The 21853-nt window shown below is 39.3% G+C and overlaps 2 long non-coding RNA genes across 2 annotated transcripts in view; both read left to right on the top strand.

The window, feature by feature from the left end:
• Window positions 1-21853, top strand: part of LOC113889452 — a 174655-nt gene that overhangs the window by 111626 nt on the left and 41176 nt on the right. The gene's annotated exons all lie outside the window — the stretch shown is intronic.
• On the top strand, window positions 1308-7969 carry LOC113889453. The gene is made up of 4 exons (XR_003510266.1): window positions 1308-1849; window positions 4347-4399; window positions 5924-6084; window positions 6824-7969. It is a non-coding gene; the product is annotated as an uncharacterized LOC113889453 (long non-coding RNA).

Here is a 21853-nt window from a genome sequence, read left to right as displayed (position 1 = left end):
ATCCCGAGTGGTTCAGCCTTTTGTTTTGCAAATGAAGAATCTAGATTGTAATGGAATGGGCCCTGAGGGATACGATTCTGAAAGTTTCCAAATACTTTCTCCCTCTCACCCACTCCGCCTCTGTTTCATGCTAGAAAAAGTTTTCAGTAACAGTTCAACATGTTAGAAAACAGCATGGAATCTACAGCCAAGTGCTACTTATGAGCAATAATTGCTTTTTACCTTTGATAAATACAGAGAAGGAAGGCTCTTCAGGTCCTTCAGTTGGTCAGGACTTCAGCAGCACTTCAGGACTGTGACGGGTATAAGCAGCATTCAGGGTAGATGGAAGCGAGTTAGGAAGACAAACTAGGACTGGTTCAGATATGAACTGTCAGGACCTGAACGGTGGAATGTAGGAGGAGCATAGTATAGTAGATTCACAATATGGACCCAGGATCAGATCTGAATTCGAGCTTGAATACTTGGCACTTACCACGTCTTTGTCCTTAGGTAAATCACCCCCGCTCCCACGCCCCCGCCGCTGCTCTGAGCCTCATTCATTCTCTGCTTTGTAAAACAAGGACAGTACCTTCCTCATAAGGTTGTTATAATAATAAAATTAATATTTACTTTAGTGTCTGGCATATAGTAAGAACTAAATAAATGTATAACTAGGGGAAACTGTGAAATTGAATGCTAAAGATTAACCCTAAAGTTCCCTCACTTGGTCCTAACAGTGTAGTCACAGGATCATACTTGGTGATGTATTGTACTTTTGTATTCCTTTTCTTGAAGATGTCCACCAAAAATATATATACCACAAGCCCCATAAAATCTGGATCTGCCCCTAGTAGGCTTTCTAATGTGAAAAGAATACAGGCTTTGGAATCAAAAGACTTGTTCCCAAAACTTATCCCTGTTACTTTGGGCAATTAATTCACTGACCTATTCTGGGCCTGTTTTTTTTAACCAGGTAATTTGAAGATAGTATCCATCAATCTGAATTGTTGTGACAGTCAGGTAAGATAGTATTTGCAAAAGTGATTGGTGGAACTTGATAAGTGCCCTATAAATGTTTATGAATTAATATTATAATTTTTCCACAAAGTTTATAAAAGGCAAAGATAAAAAGCAACTCCATTGACATATATACACTACCATGTGTAAAACAGATAGTGGGAAGCTGCTATATAACACAGCAGGCTCAGCTTGGTGCTCTGTGATGACCTAGAGGTGCAGGATGAGGGGAGAGGGAGGGAGGTTCTAGAGGGAGAGAGAGAGATGTATACTTATAGCTGACTCACATTGGTGTACAGCAGAAACCAACAACAGTGTAAAGCAATTATCCTCCAATTAAAAAAAAAGCGATTCCAAGATTCTTAGCTGAAAAAGTAAAAACTGGGGTGGGTGAGCTGGCAAAAGTGATGAAATGGTACAGGTAAAATTCTTGCTTTTCTGCCAGGTTTTCTTCCTGATTAATCCATGAGACATTGAAGAGGTAAACTAGTAAGTGTAAAATCAGAAATTTAGAGCTGAGAGGAGGTTGAAAATCATTTAGCATAACTCCCTAATTTTACAGAAAAGGAAATTAAGACCCAGGGAAGCTAAAAGACTTTTCTGAGGCCACCCATCTAATAAATGGCATGATCAGAAGAACCAGATATCTAGGCTGAAGGTTATTGTACCAAGGAATTTTTAAGTTAAAAGCATTTCATCACAGGGTCTTGCAAAATCAGAGAAGGTATGGTGCTCTCTAGTGGCTTTTGGCTTTATCACAAAATTTTCCAGATAGACTTTTCTATTTTAAAGGTTGATGGACTGTTTGCAAGCTTGTTAATAAGTGAGCAAAATCTCTGAAGATTTCAAGGTAAGAGTTATAACTTCACAAATTAGTAAGAGAATGAGAAAACGCAAATTTTGAAGGTTCAAAACAACTAGTTACTATTCAGACTGAAAAGCTACTCAATTTTTTTATCTGGAAAAGGAGAATAAAATTACTGTGTTTTTTCTGAGTTCAGCTGCATACTTCACTTCCATTCCCTCAGTTACTCCATCATTTCTGTGAGATAGGAAATAACAGGAAAGCATTCTTTTAAAACACAAGAATACTTAATAGATTAAAAATGTTTCCCCATTTAAAATTTATAGTATTTCGATTGGGAATATGGGAAGAGAAATTTACAGAACTATCCAAATAGGGAATAAGAATATTCCTTTTTGACCTGTTTATCCTCTTAATTCAATTTGATTTCAGCCAAATTGGGTGAGGCTCTTTTTTCCGAAGTCCTTTTCCCATATCGTCATTCCATTCAGTGGTCTGATGTGACTTGTCTCCTCCTTCTTGCCTCTGCCAGCACAGGCTGGTTTGGGCTGATGCACTTCATAATCTACATCACTGATTATGATCTTTCCTAGCAAGCATTTGTTTTAGGCATGGTCCTACATATTTACCAGACCTGTCTACTTTCTTGACCCTGGCTGACCCTGAGCTTGCTCCTTCCTTCTTTTTTCCTCTCTCCTTCTGTCCCTTCTTCTATCCTCACTCCCTCCCTCCCTTCCCTCTTCTAGGCAGGTGGGCTGAGAGTGGGGGAATAATAATACCAATAAATTGATGATAGCTAAGATTTAGGGGATATTTGTTATATGCCAGGCATTGATTGATCTAAGCACTTTACTCATATTAACTCATTTACTCTTCATAAAAATGCTATGGACTGGGTACTATTATAATCCCCATTTTACAGACCCGGTGGCTCAGATAGTAAAGACTGCCTGCAATGCAGGAAACCCAGGTTCGATCCTGGGGTTGGAAAGATGCCCTGGAGAAGGAAATGGCAATCCATGCCAATATTCTTGCCTGGAAAATCCCATGGACAGAGGAGCCTAGCAGGCTATAGTCCATGGATTCGCAAAGAGTTGGACACGACTGAGTGACTAACACTTTCACTTTCACAGTTACAGAGGTAACAGATACAGAGAGGTTAAGTAACCCAAAGTCACACAATTAACATTGGAGTTAACAGAAAATAGTCATTATTTGGTTCTCAGTATACCCGCCTGCCAATGCAGGAGAGAAATAGATGCAGTTTCAATCCCTGGGTTGGGAAGTCCCCTGGAGGAGGGCACAGCAACCCACTCCAATATTCTTGCCTGGAGAATCCCATGGACCTAGGAGCCTAGCGGGTTAAGGTTCATAGGGTTGCAAAGAGTCAGACATGACTGAAGCGACTTAGCCTAGGCTATAAATACATGAGTAGAAATGGTCATTTGCGACTTATTAATACCATAGGAGACTAATCAATAGACTTTGAAGGTCATCTTAGGAAGACCATGTTCTAAGTTGCTTCTACCTCAGCTAAACAATCATTGCCAAAAATCTATTGGCCATAAAAGCTGCCTTTGAAGCTAGAAAGTTCCAAGAGAACCAACCCCTGCTTATCTGAATCTGGAATAGTTGTGAATCTCTGGGCAGCTAAATTGGGGGTGGAGATGTTAGGACATCTTTTTGAACAGCTAAATTTTAAGGTCACCTATATTCCAGAAAGTTCTGGGTATCCTGGCACCTACATTCCATGCTGTGAGATCCTTCAGTGAGAGTACTTGGACTCTTCTTATGGCCTTCATCCAACAGCAGCAGCAGGCAGTTGGAACTCCTGAACATCTGTACCTCAGACCTAGTGTGAGTCAGGAGAGGGTTGCGTGCAGGAGAGGGAAGCCTCTAAGGTCATAATGATCAGCTTTATGTATCCACTTGGCTGGGGAGCCAGGCCTGGTTGTTCTAACTGAACCTTGATACTGCTGCACTGGTGTACAAGATGAGGCTTGAATAAAGCACAGAAATCAATCTGTGGTGACCTCTGAGAACCCTGAATCTTCCACAGTGCCCTGCACCAGACAGCACCTGTGACACCTGTGAAGCTGTATGTCACACTAGGTCTGAGGTACAGATGTTCAGGAGTTCCAACTGCCTGCTGCTGCTGTTGGATGAAGGCCATAAGAAGAGTCCAAGTACTCTCACTGAAGGATCTCGCAGCATGGAATGTAGGTGCCAGGACACCCAGAACTTTCGGGAATATAGGTGATCTTAAAATTTAGCTGTTCAAAAAGATGTCCTAACATCTCCACCCCCAATTTAGCTGCCCAGAGATTCACTTCACCTGTGACAGGTGAAGTCGGGGACTACCAATACTACTTCTGAGCTGTGTATTAATAAAGTGAAGCCTCTCCCCACCCAGGAGTTCAGATGTCATGCCTATCATATTTTACCCTGACAGGCCTATTTTTTGAGGTTGTAGAATAAGGCCATACTCCTTTGGATAGGGTATAAAGGTTTTCCTAAATAAGGTAAATGTTTTCATCATCAGTTGCTCAAAGAAGAAGAGAATTCTCACAGAGGACAATTTGGAACATGGAACAGGTAAGGTGGCACTTCTCAATTTACCTTCTAAGGGTTTGGACTTAGAGGAGTTAAGAAATGTTGAGGATCCCCCTCACTGATGCTGGGGAAATGGCCTCTGCCACAGAGTTTCCTAATATTAATCAGGCAAAGAGGATTTCCTGGAGACCCCAAAATGAAGGTAAATATTTATGTTTTGTTAGTCTGCTTATTGAAACATCACTGTACTTACCCTTGAACTTCAGTCATGTTTCATCTAAATCAAGGATTCAAATCAAAAAGCCCTCAAGAACTAAGAAAAGGTAATCAGCTCACTGTAAGATAGTAAAGACTTTCCTGGGTAACTCATTTGGTGAAGACTGCCTGCAATGCAGGGGACCCGGTTTCCATCCTTAGGTTGGGAAGATTCCCTGGCGAGGGAAATGGCAACCCACTCCAGTATTCTTGCCTGGGAAATCCCATGGACAGAGGAGCCTGGCAGGCTACAGTCCATGGGGTCTCAAGAGTTGGACACAAATGAAGTAGCTAAACCACCACCGCCACCACCAAGATAGTGAAGAACAGTGAGCAGCATGGAGAAAGAGTTCATACCCATCTAGACATCCGAGTTCATGTTTTTCAAATGAAACATTTACCCATATAGCACTAACAGTACAAGTTTACCTGAGATTTCTGCATAACGTTATTCAGTAATTCAAAGAAAATAGAACTCTTTAAATTCCAGACTTTTTAATAATAAGTGGAAAACAAAATTATGGGGGGGGTGGGGGGGTGCGGTTAGAAAGTGAGTAATGGGTAGGCAGATGGGGAATAGGGCAAACAAATATTGTAGCAGGCTAGTCTGCTCCAGCCTGGTCTCTACTGAAGTATTTAAGAAGCAGACAAAAGGGGGAGTGCTCCTTCCATGCCCCAAGGTCCTCCCCATGGTGTCAGTGATGATTTAAGAAAGATCTTCAAGGAAAATCTTAGAACAAAAGTTTTCGTGACAAAGGTTTGACAGTCCCCTCCCTATGAGGAGAATCTCCTTCCATTATGATCTTTGGCAGATCAGGATTCAAGTTTAAGAGACCCTGTGGATTGCCTTATAACTTCACCCACAGTTTTCTCCTATCCCAGGTCCATGGTTCCATTTTGGTCACCATGGCCACAGTAACTGAAATGGTCTGCTTCATTCTTTGCAGTGGACAGCCTTCAGCCCTGTAGTCCAAACCAACTGCTTAAAGATGAGTTATTTTCTCCCTAGTGTCTCAAACTCATGGTCTCAGACTGAGGATTTTAATTTTATCTTGCTTTTGGAGAGCCCCCTTTAAGGCTCCATATACATAATGCCTCTTACTGTTTACCACTTCTAATCTAGTAGCAAAAAAGGAACTGGAATATCTTGTAGTGGAATATCCTCTGTTCCATGATGCCTACCTCCAGGATAGCTGGTCTACCAAGTGTCCCCAAACCAGAAGTATACTAACTCTTACCAAGCTCAGAGTATACCATTCCACTGCAGCTGTTTTGTTGTTTTTCCACCACTCAGTCATTGTTTTGTCTCAGGGATGCTTGCCATAACCACATCACCAGGAACCAGGATCTGAAGAAATTCCAATAATGAGTTTTTTGCTCCTGTTTCCAATGAAAAGATAAATTAATCTTGGCGCCTTCCAACTTCATATGAATCCCCTCTGGTTTGCTAGTCATTTCATTGACCAGCCCAGGTGAGACATATGCATGAAACAGCCCAAATATGCTTTAGCCATAACATGGGAATATATAATGCAGGCTATGTTGATTACCAGGCTCACTTATGGAATCTGGTGGGTTAAGTGAGGTAAGGTAACAAAGATCTTCCACCAATAATCTAGGAAAATCTCGTCCCATTCCCCCAAACTTACATGTATGTTATTAAGCTATTCTTATGCTTAGTCAGAAAGTGAGTAATTTTTCACTTATAATTACTGTAAGGCTCTGATGTAAACCTTAGTCTAATTCATAGCTAATTCATAGAGTCCAGCTCTTAAGTGCTGGACTATTTCATTTATCTAAAGTTTTGAGGTCATAGGGAGGGATGGGGATGAGGAAGATAAGAGGCAGGAAGGGAATAGATGGCTATTGTATAGTCCCAACCCTGAGCCTTAGCCATTGTACATGCTGTTTCTTCATGGAAAGCGTTTCCTCCATGTAGCAGGTGAGCTGTATACAGAATAACATGGAGATGAAAGAAAAGCAGATAGACTAACAAGGGAGTAGTTTTAGTATTTCTATTATATAACTCAAACCTCTATGTAATCCAGTTTAGCTGCCCCACTAATTAATGTGAATTAATAATTCTCATAATTATGTTTATTCACCAGGTTCTTTCTACATAATTATTGTTTACACTTTAATAAATTGCTTAGGAAGGCCACCTCCAAATCCAAATTAAGTGTAATGTTTCGTTTCCTATTTTCTTCCCAGGGGCACATGATTATGTTGGAAAAAGCTTTGACCTGATAATTAAGTTCCGTATCTTGCTCTCCCTCCTCGAGAAGACTTAGATCTCTGCTCTCTCTTTAAAACATTACATACTTATAGGCTTTGCCTATCCAACGGAAGGACTCTTCTAGGCTGTAAGTGGCTCTCCTGAAATTTTAAGGATTTCAAACAAAAATGCATGCAGTCTTTGTACTTTAAAATTCAGGCATTCCAAACTTCTAATGTGTTGTCTGTGATTAAGAATGCAAAAGTCACAGGATTCAGGAAATATCTTGAGAGTATTAGCCACATGAACATTTTGTGATGTAACTTATACATTTTTTTAATATAGAAAGCTTTTCCTCAGGTCAGCAAAGCAAATTAAGTTTCAAAGCTGAGGGGAGGGAATGAAAGGTTATGTTTTAAGGTAGATTAAGAAAGCCTGTGGTTTCCCTTGTGGCTCAGTAGTAAGGAATCCGCCTGCCAGTGCAAGAGATATGAGTTCAATCTTGGGCTGGGAAGACCCCCAAAAGTGAATTTTTTATTCTTATATTCAAATTATACATGGAGTTCTGATTCAGTTAAGTTTTATGACATGAGAATTGTCAAAAAGCAATACATTATTACTGTATAATTTATTTCTGTTTATTTTAAATATCAGTAATCTCTGTTTTAAGCTTGTTCGGGAAAGAACAGGCTATGAACTTTTCTCAACCTTTGATGCAGAACTCAAGCTGAACTGGCAAAGGACATTACCTCAAAGAAATTATTTTTTCTTAAACAATTTAATTTTCTTTTCTCCTTCATAGTGTATCTCTATAAACTTCTTACAACAGGGACTGTTTCTTCTCTTGGTATCATACAGATTGCTTTATATAAACCTATATGTATATGGCTAATACAAATTGGTTGATATTTCAGAGTGGTGTCAGATGGTAAATAGCAGCTAACATTTATGCAACACAGCCTCTGTGCCAGGTACTGTTGTAAGCATATTGAGAGCGAGTTTGTAAATCCAGTTTGTTAGCCTAGGTCTTCAACTAATGCAATCAACTATATAGTGCTGTATTGTAATGCATTTATAATACTTTCCACACAAATAATACATAAAAGACAAACTCAAAAAATAAAACATTTTAAAATCTTACAATACAGTACCTTGAAAAGTACAGTAGTATCAGCTATATCCCTGCTGCTTTTATGCTTGCTTCCAAACATCCTGGGCTTGAAATAAAGATACTGTGCATGTGTATTAAGTCACTTCAGTTGTTTCTGATTCTTTGCAACCCTATGGACTGTGGCCCACCAGGCTCCTCTGTCCACTGGGATTCTCTAGGCAAGAATACTGGAGTGAGTTGCCATGCCCTCCTCCAGGGGATCTTCCCAACTTGGGCATCAAACCCGCATCCCTTATGTCTCTTGCATTGGCAGGCGGGTTATTTACCACTTGCTCCACCTGGGAAGCCCAAAAGATACTGCAATACTGTACTGTTGTACTCTATGCAATACTATACGGCAGAGTACACAAAAGCACAACACTTGGGGATGTCCACATGTGGCAATGACCGTGTAAGCCAGACACGTGAGCTAATTTGCATCATTTTGGACATGTGAACATTTTGGACAGGTTCACATCTGTGAAAGTTCACAACTTAAAGGTTGATACATAGGAGTCTTACTTTATTTTTCTGGTAAAATGCTTTAAAAATTTGTGCTGCCATTAATTCCACAATTCAGCCTTCACTCCCTCAACAAGAATAACTAGAATTCCAGTGTCTTCTCTTTATTATTTTGACTCCAATAAGATGTCACTTTTTAGATCCATGCTTGCCCTCAAGACTTGACCTGAGTATGCAACTGGGCTTCCCAGGTGGCTCAGATGATAAAGAATCTGCCTGCAATACAGGAGACCTGGATTTGATCCATGGGTTGGGAAGATCCCCTGGAGAAAGAAATGATTACCCACTCCAGTATTCCTGTCTGGGAAATCCCATGGGCAGAGGGGCTTGGTGGGCTATAGCCCATGGGGTCAAAAAGAGTTGGACATGACTGAGTGATATCACAATACAGTTGGTTATCTTGTATAAAGCAAAAAACAGAGCCTTAAGTAACTTTGTATTTGGTATAAATCCTTGATTAGCTTCACTGAAGTAGTAAGAGATACTATGAAAATGTTGATTAGAATTTTGCTTGCTATACCTTGCATAATTTTTCAGAAAAATATTGGCCAGGACAATAAATATATGCCATATATATATGACAAAGTGAAAGTGACATCACTCAGTTATGTCCGACTCTTGGCGACCCCATGGATTGTAGCCCATGGAATTTTCCAGGCAAGAGTACTGGAGTGAATTGTCATTTCCTTCTCCAGGGGATCTTCCTGACCCAGGGATCAAACCCGAGTCTCCCTCATTGTAGGCAGAGGCTTTACCGGCTCTAGAACACAGGCTCAATAGCTGTGGCTCATAAGATATATATATATATATTGATATTGATATTTCTCCCGGCAATCTTGATTCCAGCTTCTGCTTCCAGCCCAGCATTTCGCATGATGTACTCTGCATATAAGTTAAATAAGCAGGGTGACACTATACAGCCTTGACGTACTCCTTTTCCTATTTGGAACCAGTCTGTTGTTTCATGTCCAGTTCTAACTGTTGCTTCCTGACCTGCATATAGGTTTCTCAAGAGGCAGGTCAGGTGGTCTGGTATTCCCATCTGTTTCAGAATTTTCCACAGTTTATTGTGATCCACACAGTCAAAGGCTTTGGCATAGTCAATAAAGCAGAAATACATGTTTTTCTGGAACTCTCTTGCTTTTTCCATGATCCAGCAGTTGTTGGCAATATGATCTCTGGTTCCTCTGCCTTTTCTAAAACCAGCTTGAACATCTGGAAGTTCATGGTTCACATATTGCTGAAGCCTGGCTTGGAGAATTTTGAGCATTACTTTACTAGCATGTGAGATGAGTGCAATTGTGTGGTAGTTTGAGCATTCTTTGGCATTGCCTTTCTTTGGGATTGGAATGAAAACTGACTTTTTCCAGTCTTGTGGCCACTGCTGAGTTTTCCGAATTTGCTGGCATATTGAATGTAGCACTTTCACAGCATCATCTTTTGGATTTGAAGTAGCTCAACTGGAATTCCATTCATGGCATCTGGTCTCATCACTTCATGGGAAATAGATGGGAAACAGTGGAAACAGTGTCAGACTTTATTTTTTTGAGCTCCAAAATCACTGCAGATGGTGATTGCAGCCATGAAATTAAAAGACGCTTACTCCTTGGAAGGAAAGTTATGACCAACCTAGATAGCATATTAAAAATCAGAGACATTACTTTGCCAACAAAGGTCCGTCTAGTCAAGGCTAGGTTTTTTCCAGTGGTCATGTATGGATGTGAGAGTTGGACTGTGAAGAAAGCTGAGCGCCAAAGAATTGATGCTTTTGAACTGTGGTGTTGAAGAAGACTCTTGAAGAGTCCCTTGGACTGCAAGGAGATCCAACCAGTCCATCCTAAAGGAGATCAGTACTGGGTGTTCATTGGAAGGACTGATGCTGAAGCTGAAACTCCAATATTTTGGCCACCTCATGTGAAGAGTTGACTCATTGGAAAAGACTCTGATGCTGGGAGGGATTGGGGGAAGGAGGAGAAGGGCACGACAGAGGATGAGATGGCTGGATGGCATCACTGACTCGATGGACATGAGTTTGCGTGAACTCCTGGAGTTGGTGATGGACAGGGAGGCCTGGCGTGCTGTGATTCATGGGATCTCAAAGAGTCGGACACGACTGAGCAACTGAACTGAACTGAACTGATATATTTATATACATAAAAGTTCCCTATCACTTATAATGTAATAAAGATTAATGGGTTGGTTCAATTTAGAATCTAGCAAAATGACAATAGTTTTTTCCTTCAATTCAGTCTTTGTTTTTCTTCTTAAAAAGCCATTTAGTTTTCATGCAGTTATGACATTTCACCATTTAGCAGTGACAGGAAGTTTGATAAAACTGCCATTAGATAAGCTTGGGACCTGACTTTTTATTTTTTTTATTTTATTTTTTCTGACTTTTTAATAGTAGAGTTAATGCATCTTCTTCTAGATCACAAGAAGTGTTTTTTCCAATGAGTAGTAATTTCATAGATTTAGGCGGATGAAAGATACTCTAGCTTTGTTTACTTAGGAATGTTTAAAGCACTAGCCTAGAACCAATTATAAAAATGTGGTTCTTCTATTAACCAATGCACTTTTTCTAGCTGTTCCACACTTCTGTTGTTTCTGAAGACATTTACAGAAAGTTTGCTACCATTTAGGCACATTCATTTTAGCAATACCACTGCTATACTTATGGATTCCACAAAGCTTTAGTAATCCAAGTGCGTGTTTAAGACATTCATTGTACTTAATTCATCCATTTATTCGTTCCATATTTATTGAATTCCTACTAGGGAAGTCCCATAGTTTTTTTTATATATGCATATTATGGTAGCATAATGTAATATACTATTCTGCATTTCTCCTTTTTTCATTTAACAATTTCTAATTTATAAGATATATTGTTCTTTGGGCACATTAAATTCATTTCAATATTATGACCAACACATTTCAATATTAAAGTTATAGTAAAAAGATAAGGAAGTAGAAATGACTTCCTGGTGTTCCAGTGGTTAAGAAACTACCTTGCAATGCAAGACATGGATTCTATCGCTCGTCTGGGAAGTGAGATCCCACATGCCGCAGAGCAGCCGAGCCCTCGCTCCACAACTACTAGAGAGTCCGTGTATCACAATGCAAGATCCCACATGCCACAACTAAGACCCGACACTCTAGAAAAGACTTTGAAATGATTTCCTTAAGTCAACAGGGTGCTGTTTATTACAGAATCAAATGTCTACCTTTTCTAAAAAATAAATTATAAATATACACGTGAAACAACAACCAAAAAAATTAAGAGGAAAGAGAATAAGAGTAGATATATGTTCAGGAAACGGAGAAGGCAATGGCAACCCACTCCAGTACTCTTGCCTGGAAAATCCCATGGATGGAGAAGCCTGGTAGGCTGCAGTCCATGGGGTCGCTAAGAGTCGGGCATGACTGAGTGACTTCACTTTCACTTTTCATTTTCATGGATTGGAGAAGGAAATGGTAACCCACTCCAGTATTCTCGCCTGGAGAATCCCAGGGACGGAGGAGCCTGTTAGGCTACCGTCTATGGGGTCGCACAGAGCCGGACACGACTGAAGCGACTTAGCAGCAGCAGCATGCTGAGGAAAGAACCTATATAGGCTCAGAAAAAGGTAAAAGGGCAATAAACTATGTAAAGATGTGCTTTGTGATTCTGTACATGGTGTTACAGGTAGTTCTTTGGAATGATAAACTATCAACAATAACCTGCTCAGCCAGTAAGTCAGAGTCCAGCAAGGGGGTTCTGTGGGTTTCCATTGTTTCTAGCTTAGTGTTTTTTCTGAGGCGTCAAAGAGAGCATCACATTTGTCAGGACCACTGAAAGCCTTTAGTTTTGTCTTTCAAAAAGTTCTAATGAAATGGCTAGATGGCAGCCGCTTCCAAGGTGTTTATGTTTCTATTTACCTAGCCAATCCACTCACATAATATGAGTCAAATTGTCGGATACCTGAATGTAATATTTCTGTTCTGCCATCATAATTTTGATCTAGTCTAGGACGCTATACATTTAAAAATGAATACCTGCAATGTGTATTCTTCTAGTTCATCCAAGATTCACTTACCAATGTTTAAAATTTATTATTGTTCAATGCAAAAAATTAATGAAGTCTTAATGTCTCATTAAGAGTATTTCATTATTAAAATGTTAATGGAAAAGGTGCTTCAGGATAGGGTCTTGAAATGATTTACTGGTAGCTTTGGGATTTAAAAAGTGAAACATAATTATAAAATTATTTGTGGATAGATAAAAGGAAAACTGTAAAAGAACATTAATTGAAGCTTTGGTCTGGGACCATAATTTTGGCGATTTTTGATCTTCAAAAACAACGGAGTCTTATGGTATACATACAATGGAATATTACCCAGTCATAAAGAAGAATGAAATAACGCCATTTGTGACAACATAGATAAACCTAGAGGGTCTTATGCCAAGTAAAACAAATCAGAAAAAGACAGATACTGTATGATTTCTTTTATATGTGGAACTTAAAAAAATAAACATAACAGAAATAGAGACATAAATTTAGAGAACAAATATGTGGTTCCCAATGGGGAAGAGAGAAGTAGATGAGGGAGATTAAGAGGTACCAACTTCCAATTGCAAAATAAAATGAGTCATGGAGATGAAATGTACAGAGTGGGAAATATTGTCAATAATAATGTAGTATTTGTATATGATGACAGGTAATAACTAGATTTATCATGTGACTATTTTGAAATGTACAGAAATATTGAATCACTATGTGGTAGAACAGGAACTAAGATAGTGTTGTAGGTCAATTATACTTCAAAAACGAACTCATAGAAAAAGAGATCAGGTTTACGGTTACCAGAAGCAGGGTGTTTGGAGAAGAGGCAGTTAGATGAAGACAGTCAAAAGGAACAAACTTCCAATTATAAGTAAGTACTAGGGATGTAATGTACAAAATGGTAAATATAATTAACACTGCTTTATTTATATATGAAAGTTCTTATGAGAGTAATCCTAAGAGTTTCATCACAAAGAAATCATTTTTTTCCTATTTCTTTAATTTTGTGTTTATATAATATGATGTATGCTCACTAAATTTATTGGGATAATCATTTTATGGTGCATGTAAATCAAGTCATTATGCTATAGGTTGTGACAAGTATCATGATATCATTTATATGTGAAATCTGAAAAATGATACAAATGAGCTTATTTGTAAAACAGAAATAGAGTCACAGACATAGAAAACAATTTTACGGTTACCAAAAGGGAAGGAGGGCAGGAAGGGATAAATTAGGATTTGGGGATTAACAGAAACATACTAATATATATATATAAGATAGATAAGCAACAAGAACCTACTGTGTAGCTCAGGAAACTGTGTTCAGTATCTTGTAATAACCTATAATGGAAAAGAATCTGAAAAAGTATACATATAGACATATATATATATAACTGAATCATGTTGCTGTACACCTGAAACTAAAACATTGTAAATCAACTATATTTCAATAAAAAATAAATAAATTTAAAAAACCTGAATCTTCAGGGCACCTTCTAAAATCTACCCCATCAAAAACAATGAGGCATTTGAGAACATCTCAAAAAGAAAAGTGGTGAGTGGGAAAATGGGCAAAAGACTGGAGTAGATATTTAACTGAAAAAGAGAAATGCAAATGACCACAGAAAAATACAGAGAAGTATTGAATAATAACCAGATATGGATATCGACAAGGATTTCTCTAAATTATAAAATCCAGGTCTTTAATAAAGAGCTTTTCACAAGGCATATTGGCAAAGATGTATTTAAGTTATAACTAATTTTATAACTCTCAAAGGGAACTGGAAACCAGCACTCTCATACATTGCTAGTAGGAGTAATTCTAGTTATGAGAATTTATCTTTAGGAAATAATCAGGTTTTCTTGTACAAATTTGTTCAATACGGTGTAATTTATAATAAAGACTATAAATAACCTAGATGTTGAATAGATGAGTTAAACTGTGGTTTTTCTAGATGATGGATTACAAATGCGGCCATGAAAAACATTCATGCTTTAGAAAAATATGGAAAATATTTATGATATATTATTAAGGAATGCAGTTTTCAAAACACTAAGTACAAAGCTATCACGGTTATCTTTTTAAGTAAATATGTGTAAAAGTATGGGCGCAAAAGTAATGTTAGAAAATTATAACTCAAAATGTTAAGAAAACCTTTTCCTCAGTGATGGGATAATAGGGTGGCATTTATTTAAGTCATGTCATGACTACTGAAAAAAGGAATACATTCTATATAGCGAGAGCTATTTTGTTTTAAGAATCTGTGGTAAGTGACTTTTTTTTTTTAATTTGAGATTGAGTAAACAAGGATGACAAAGTGGGAGAGTTTTCCTGTCAGATCAAATCATGCACTATTCAAACTGGAGGATGAGTTAGAAATAACCCAATTCCTTTTATTTCATAGATGAAAAAATGAAGCCCGAAGTTATCCTAGGGTACACAGATAGTATTTCAAATCCAAACAATAACTGGATTTTCTAATTCCTAGAATTTTATCTCATCTTTCTTCCTTTCTACGTATTGCATAATGGCAGAAAGTGAAGAGGAACTAAAAAGCCTCTTGATGAAAGTGAAAGAGGAGAGTAAAAATGTTGGCTTAAAGCGCAACATTCAGAAAACTAAGATCGTGGCATCCGGTTCCATCACTTCATGGCAAATAGATGGGGAAACAGTGGAAACAGTGGCTGACTTTATTTTGGGGGGCTCCAAAATCACTGCAGATGGTGATTGCAGCCATGAAATTAAAAGACGCTTACTCCTTGGAAGAAAAGTTATGACCAACCTAGATAGCATATTCAAAAGCAGAGACATTACTTTGCCAACAAAGGTCCGTCTAGTCAAGGCTATGGTTTTTCCAGTGGTCATGTACGGATGTGAGAGTTGGACTGTGAAGAAGGCTGAGTGCCAAAAAATTGATGCTTTTGAACTGTGGTGTTGGAGAAGACTCTTGAGAGTCCCTTGGACTGCAAGGAGATCCAACCAGTCCATTCTAAAGGAGATCAGTCCTGAATATTCATTGGAAGGATGGATGCTACAGCTGAAACTCCACTACTTTGGCCACCTGATGGGAAGAACTGACTCACTGGAAAAGACCCTGATGGTGGGAGAGATTGGTGGCAGGAGGAGAAGGGGACAACAGAGGATGAGATGGCTGGATGGCATCACCGACTTGATGGACATGAGTTTGGGTAAACTCCGGGAGTTGGTGATAGATGGGGAGGCCTGGTGTGCTGCGATTCATGGGGTCGCAAAGAGCTGGACATGACTGAGCTACTGAACTTAACTGAACTGAATAGTTGGCAACCGTGTTCTTTTAAGTCTGAGAAAAGAGATGGAAAAATTTTAGGATTTTGCTATATCTTAAAAACATGGTAACATATTATTTTTTAATTGTTTTCTTCATATTTTTGAATTGTCACTTCCCTCCCCTCACCCCCCAGAATTACTCATATACTGTACTTATCTTCAGAATAGTTCATTTGAAGTAAAATCTATAAATACAACTTCATGATACTGATTTAACTATCTCTTATATCCTCCCTTTTTACCCAGCTACCTTCCTCAAGATCACAGACTGATTATAAAAGGTAACAGTATGGTCTAAGAAGCCCTGATATAACCTCACTGCTCACTTTATCCCACTCCTTTCAAAGCAAATCCATCATTCAAGTCGCTTCAAATTGGGTCTAATATCTGGTTGTGAAAAGATTTCTGACACAAAATCATTTAAATGTGGCTTCCCAAAGGTAGAGCAAGCAGCCTTGGTGCTCAGAGACTGCTGTCATTTAGATGAGAACAGATTATTGTCATCATTATGTAATCTTATTCGTTTTTTTTTTTTTAATCTTGTTCTTTATAAAGAAAACAATTTGGCATTTATTTTACGTTGGTCTTCATAGCTGCATGAGGTAATTTGGGGAAGTAATCTGAATGACTATCTGACCCAGCATTTTTGGAAACAAGTAACAGTTTTCAGCACAAATACTTCATGGAAATCTCCAAAGTAATATATTTTTAAATGATCAGAATATCAGAAACTTTTAAATTTTTGGAGATTGTTAGTATGCAAACATATTTCATTTGCTGACATCTCAGTCAAATCAGGATCTTGCTGTTGAATCAAAGAAGCCAAAGCCTATAAAGGCTTTCCTCTGTTATCGTCCCTATAAATAATAGATTCATTCTACTTTAATTTACCTGGGGAGGTATACACAATATGAAAAGACAAAGTCTTGGCCCTCTGTAGGTCTGTCTGGTCTACTAATGGATAATGTGGTGCTTACCTGAGACCTCCATGAGTTTAGTCTCTACTCTGTCTTCAAAAGGAGAGAGAATACATTGTCCTCTGGCTTATCCAAACTGGAGAAGACAGCAGCTGTATGTGACTTTGTATCTGACATGGTTCTGGCATCTGGACAGAATCTTTTTGGTAGTCTGTGCTTTGTCACTTTCTAGCAAGTACAGCAAGTAGGCACCTGGGCCTAACACTTAACCACTCCATAGGGCCCCAGACCTCCTTGAAGGTAGGAGAAAGGGGTTCCAGTGTTCTCAGCATTTAGTTGTCAGCCTCAAATGGACCTTAGTGTTCAGTTAATGAACAGGCGGCATGCCAGGGAGAGATACATGAGCTTAGATCTCAAAGGGTTGTATTCTCTGAAGCTGAAATCATAAACCAGAACATCTGATGTGTGTCTCATAACACAATGAAGGCGGGAGGCCTGCTGACGGAAATGTCACAGGCAGCTGCTTTTAGCACTTGGCTCTCACCAATGAAGCTCCTCTCTCCACGACTACACCCCACCCTCTTCCTGCACGAAAACCATTTAGGGCTCATTCTCATCCTGCATAGCAAGAAAGAAGCTGCAAATTCATATCTGTTAAATCAGTCTAGTCTGTGGCTGGTTGATGTGCCTGGTGGATTATAAGAGTGACTGGCTCAGCCACTGTTTTGAATCAGGAAAGGGAGACAATTATGTGCCTTGCCCTGAAAGGTAAGGAACATAGCCTATAGTCCTAATAACAGTGTCCTTTGAACATTGCTTAAATTGCTTTGTTCTCCTCCTGCTGCTAAGTCGCTTCAGTCGTGTCCGACTCTGTGCGACCCCATAGACGGCAGCCCACCAGGCTCCCCCGTCCCTGGGATTCTCCAGGCAAGAACACTGGAGTGGGTTGCCATTTCCTTCTCCAATGCATGAAAGTGAAAGAGAAGTCGCTCAGTTGTGTCCAACTGTAGCTACCCCATGGCCTGCAGCCTACCAGGCTCCTCCGTCCATGGGATTTTCCAGGCAAAAGTACTGGAGTGGGGTGCCATTGCCTTCTCCTACCACTATATAATAAAGCTATATAATAAAGCATTTAATGCTGAGTGACTTCCTAGCATGGTTGTGAAGACAAGGTATTCCCTCCATCTGAAATTCTTCCCTCACTTGTCTGACGCCAAATCCTCTTTATCCTTTAAGTTGAAACCTCAATTTCTTGAGGAGAGCTTCCCTAATCCTACTTTCTTACTTCTCAAAAGCAAGAAATCCCCCAGTTTATCACTCTGTAGCACCTGGTTCTTCCCTTTTTACAACCTGTGTCATGCTTAATAATTGTTCACTGTCTGTCTTCCCTATTAGATTTTAAGTTCCATTAGAGTAGGAATCTTATCTGTCTTTTGAACCTGACTCTCCATGAAGCACTGTGCTTTGCACATATTTGGTGCTTAATAAACACGCTGTAATTCATGGGGTCACAAAGAGTCGGACACGACTGAGCAACTGGACTGAACTGAACTGAAACATTTGTTGGATGAATGATGAATCGCTTCTTATAATCACTTTTAGGTTCCTTTGTGAAAATCAGTGTTGAACTCTCTGCCTTCCTGACCAGGAGGTGATACTAAGATTAGGTGTTGAATCCGAGCCAAAAGGACTGTTATTTACTGTTCAGTTCCCCGTACCCGACTGCTGCTCGCCTTTTCATATCACCCAAATCTGAATTCGTATCATCAGGGCGAATTATTTTGCACTCCCTAAGCAATCATTTTTATGAAGATTCCAGTCTGTGTTCATTTATAAGTGAAACCAAGAAGCCTACCTGGCTTTTAGAATTGAGTGTTGTTTCCTAATATTTTTGTAAATTTAAAGAATCATTAAGCTCCTATAGAAAAGATTTCGTGTGATCTATTAATAATTACTTGGAGAATGAGTTTGCCAACTTCAAATAAATTCTTACCCAAACACCTGCTTGTTGACTGTAGGTGTTTTGGAAATACTAACCTGAACTTGAGTATCTAATTCTATCTAGAAACTTTTCAGAGTAGATTCAGAGTCAAAACAAGGAAAACCAACATGATATGCCACTTACTAATTCAGTGATTTATTAATTCAGTAATTATTCATGAACAGTATAAGCCAAATACTATTCTAGATATTTGGGAATATCGGTAAATAAAACATTCTTGTGCTCAAGGAAATAGTGATAGGACTATCGTAGGATAGACTGCAGTCACCAAATATTCCTTTGCTCCTCTGCTTTTCCCAGCCTTCCTTCAGCTACGTTAGGGTCAAGTGATGTCTTCTGGCTCATATCCTTAAGGAAGTCTTGTGTCACTTTCAGGCTGAGGAAGTTATAAACCACTGTGCCTCCTCTGACCCTTTCACCCCCTCACAGAGACCTCAGGAGTTACATGTTCCACATGTACAGCTGAAAGATTGTAGATCCTGAGTCATCTTGGTTAATCGAGTGAAGGTGTGGAATAGAACAATGCACCCTTTACTGCCTGCCAACCTGGGCTAGATATAGGGCAAAGTGTGAGATATATAATTTTACTGGTTAAGCCATTAAGAATTCAGGGTTTGACTGCTAGGATAGCTAGCATTAACTACCCTGAGCGATACAACTTCTATTATTTATTCAACACCTTTTGTGTGCTAGTACACAGTTCTAGGCTGTAAGAGTGATTTATTACTGTTACAGCCATGACAATCACTTCTCTTGCCAAAAGCGAGGCATTTTTAATACTCATCCTGAACTATTACATTCATTCTCATCAGGTATGCTCTTTTTTTTTTTTTAAACGGTAACTCTTAGAATAATACGAGTCTTGAAATCTTACAGGGAAAAAAAGAGTGTTAGGCTTATTCTGCTGCTGCTGCTGCTGCTGCTAAGTCGCTTCAGTCGTGTCCGACTCTGTGCGACCCCATGGACTACAGCCCACCAGGCTTCTCCGTCCATGGATTCTCTAGGCAAGAACACTGGAGTGGGTTGCCATTTCCTTCTCCAATGCGTGAAAGTGAAGTCGCTCAGTCGAGTCCGACTCTTAGCGACCCCATGGACTGCAGCCCACCAGGCTCCTCCATCCATGGGATTTTCTGGGCAACAGTACTGGAGTGGGGTGCCATTGCCTTCTCCGAGGTTTATTCTAGATGACTGAATTTGAAGCCCTTATCCTGATCTATAGCTGGCTGAGTAGGTTATTTAATCTGCCTTGTTTTTCCCATCGATAAAACTTGATGTTAATATTTTGCTCCTAATATCACAAGGTTATTAAGATGACTACAATGAGCTAATTTTATAAACTGTGGAGCATTTATACAAATATAACACGGCCATCCTCATCAAATTTAAGACACGACCAATTTTAGGACACATCATTATTTTATATACTGCTAACAAAGAAAAGAATGCCACAAGTTAATCAATGGGGCAATGCTTTCTATTCATGCGGCCCTTATTAAAGACCTTATTAAGTTTATTTGAGCATGTATTTTTATCATATATTACACTAGTGCATTTTTCATACTGTTCATGGAGTTCTCGTGGCAAGAACACTGGAGTGGTTTGCCATTCCCTCTTCCAGTGGGCCACATTTTGTTAGAACTCTCCACTATGACTTGTCCGTCTTGGGGTGCCCTGCACCACATGGCTGATAGCTTCACTGAGTTATGCAAGCCCCTTCGCCATGACAAGGCTGTGATGCACGAGAGTTGGACCATAAAGAAGGCTGAGTGCCAAAGAATTGATACTTTCAAATTGTGGTGCTGGAGAAGACCCTTGAAAGTAACTTGGACTGCATGATCAAACCAATCAATCCTAAAGGAAATCAACCCCAAATATTCATTGAAAAGACTGATGCGGAAGCTGAAACTCCAATACTTTGGCCATCTGATGCGAAGAGATGACTCATTGGAAAAGACCCTGATGCTGGGAAAGATTGAAGGCAAAAGGAGAAAGGGGTGACAGAGGATGGATGAGATGGTTAGATTGCATCACCGACTCAAGGGACATGAAGATGAGCAAACTTCAGGAGACAGTGAAGGACGGGGAAGCCTGGCATGCTGCAGTCCTTGGGGGTCACAAATGGTTGAACACAACTTAGGGACCGAACAACAAGAAACACTATCGCATCAATAAAAGGGAAACTATGAATGTTACAGTAAGTCTTCTGCAGCGTTCCTTAAGCAGGGTTCCACCATTTTTTTTTGTAATTTTCTTCCAAGCTCCTGATATCCAATCTACAAGTTTTGATGCTGGTGCTTTCTTGATCTTACCAAAAGGTGTTAAGGGAAGGTTTTCAGACAACAATTAGGATTCATATTTCTTGTGTAAATGGTGCTTAAATGGTTTTGTTTTTGTTTTATTGTTTTTTTTTTTACTAAAATGTCCGTGGATTTTAGTTATCCTGTTTGTGGATGAGCGGGCAATAGCAGCTACATGCTGCCTCCTCCTCCTCTTCCTCCTGCTGAGAGGTAAAAAAAACTGAAAAAGACCAATTGTCTCAATTTTAGAAATGTTAAAATGTGAAAACAGATGTATCTCGAAAGAGAGAAAGTTGTTTTTTTTTTTTTTTACAAAGCTCTGCTGCCCAGGAACTCACATCAGTCTTTGATCGCCATCCTATCGTTAACATTCCAGTCCAGGCCATCACAATCTTAAATTTAGGACAATGCAATAAGAACAGTCTGGAGTGTAGGGGAAAGGGAACTGGCTTTGGTGTCTGAAGACCTGAGTCTGACTCTCAGCCCTGTGGTTTTTCAGATGAGCTCCTTTGGAGGTCGAGTCACTATTCTTTGGGGAAACACCTAATTCTGAAGGTTTTGGGGGGTTAATGTACACAAAAATACTTTAACTGTAAAATATATATGCAGAGGAAAAAGAACTAATGGTTGTGGAGTGCCAGAAATGGTACTGCTTACTTTGCTTGCATTATCTCATTTGATCTATGTAAATACTAGTGTTTGTTGCTCAGTCACGTCCGACTCTGCAATCCCATGGACTCTAGCCTTCCAGGGTCCTCTGTCCATGGAATTCTCCAGGCAAGAATTCT

This window comes from Bos indicus x Bos taurus, chromosome 3 (assembly GCF_003369695.1).
Source record: "Bos indicus x Bos taurus breed Angus x Brahman F1 hybrid chromosome 3, Bos_hybrid_MaternalHap_v2.0, whole genome shotgun sequence".
Classification (NCBI taxonomy): domain Eukaryota; kingdom Metazoa; phylum Chordata; class Mammalia; order Artiodactyla; family Bovidae; genus Bos; species Bos indicus x Bos taurus.
Note: the sequence above shows the minus strand (reverse complement) of the source record. Positions and strands in the feature narration are given on the sequence as shown.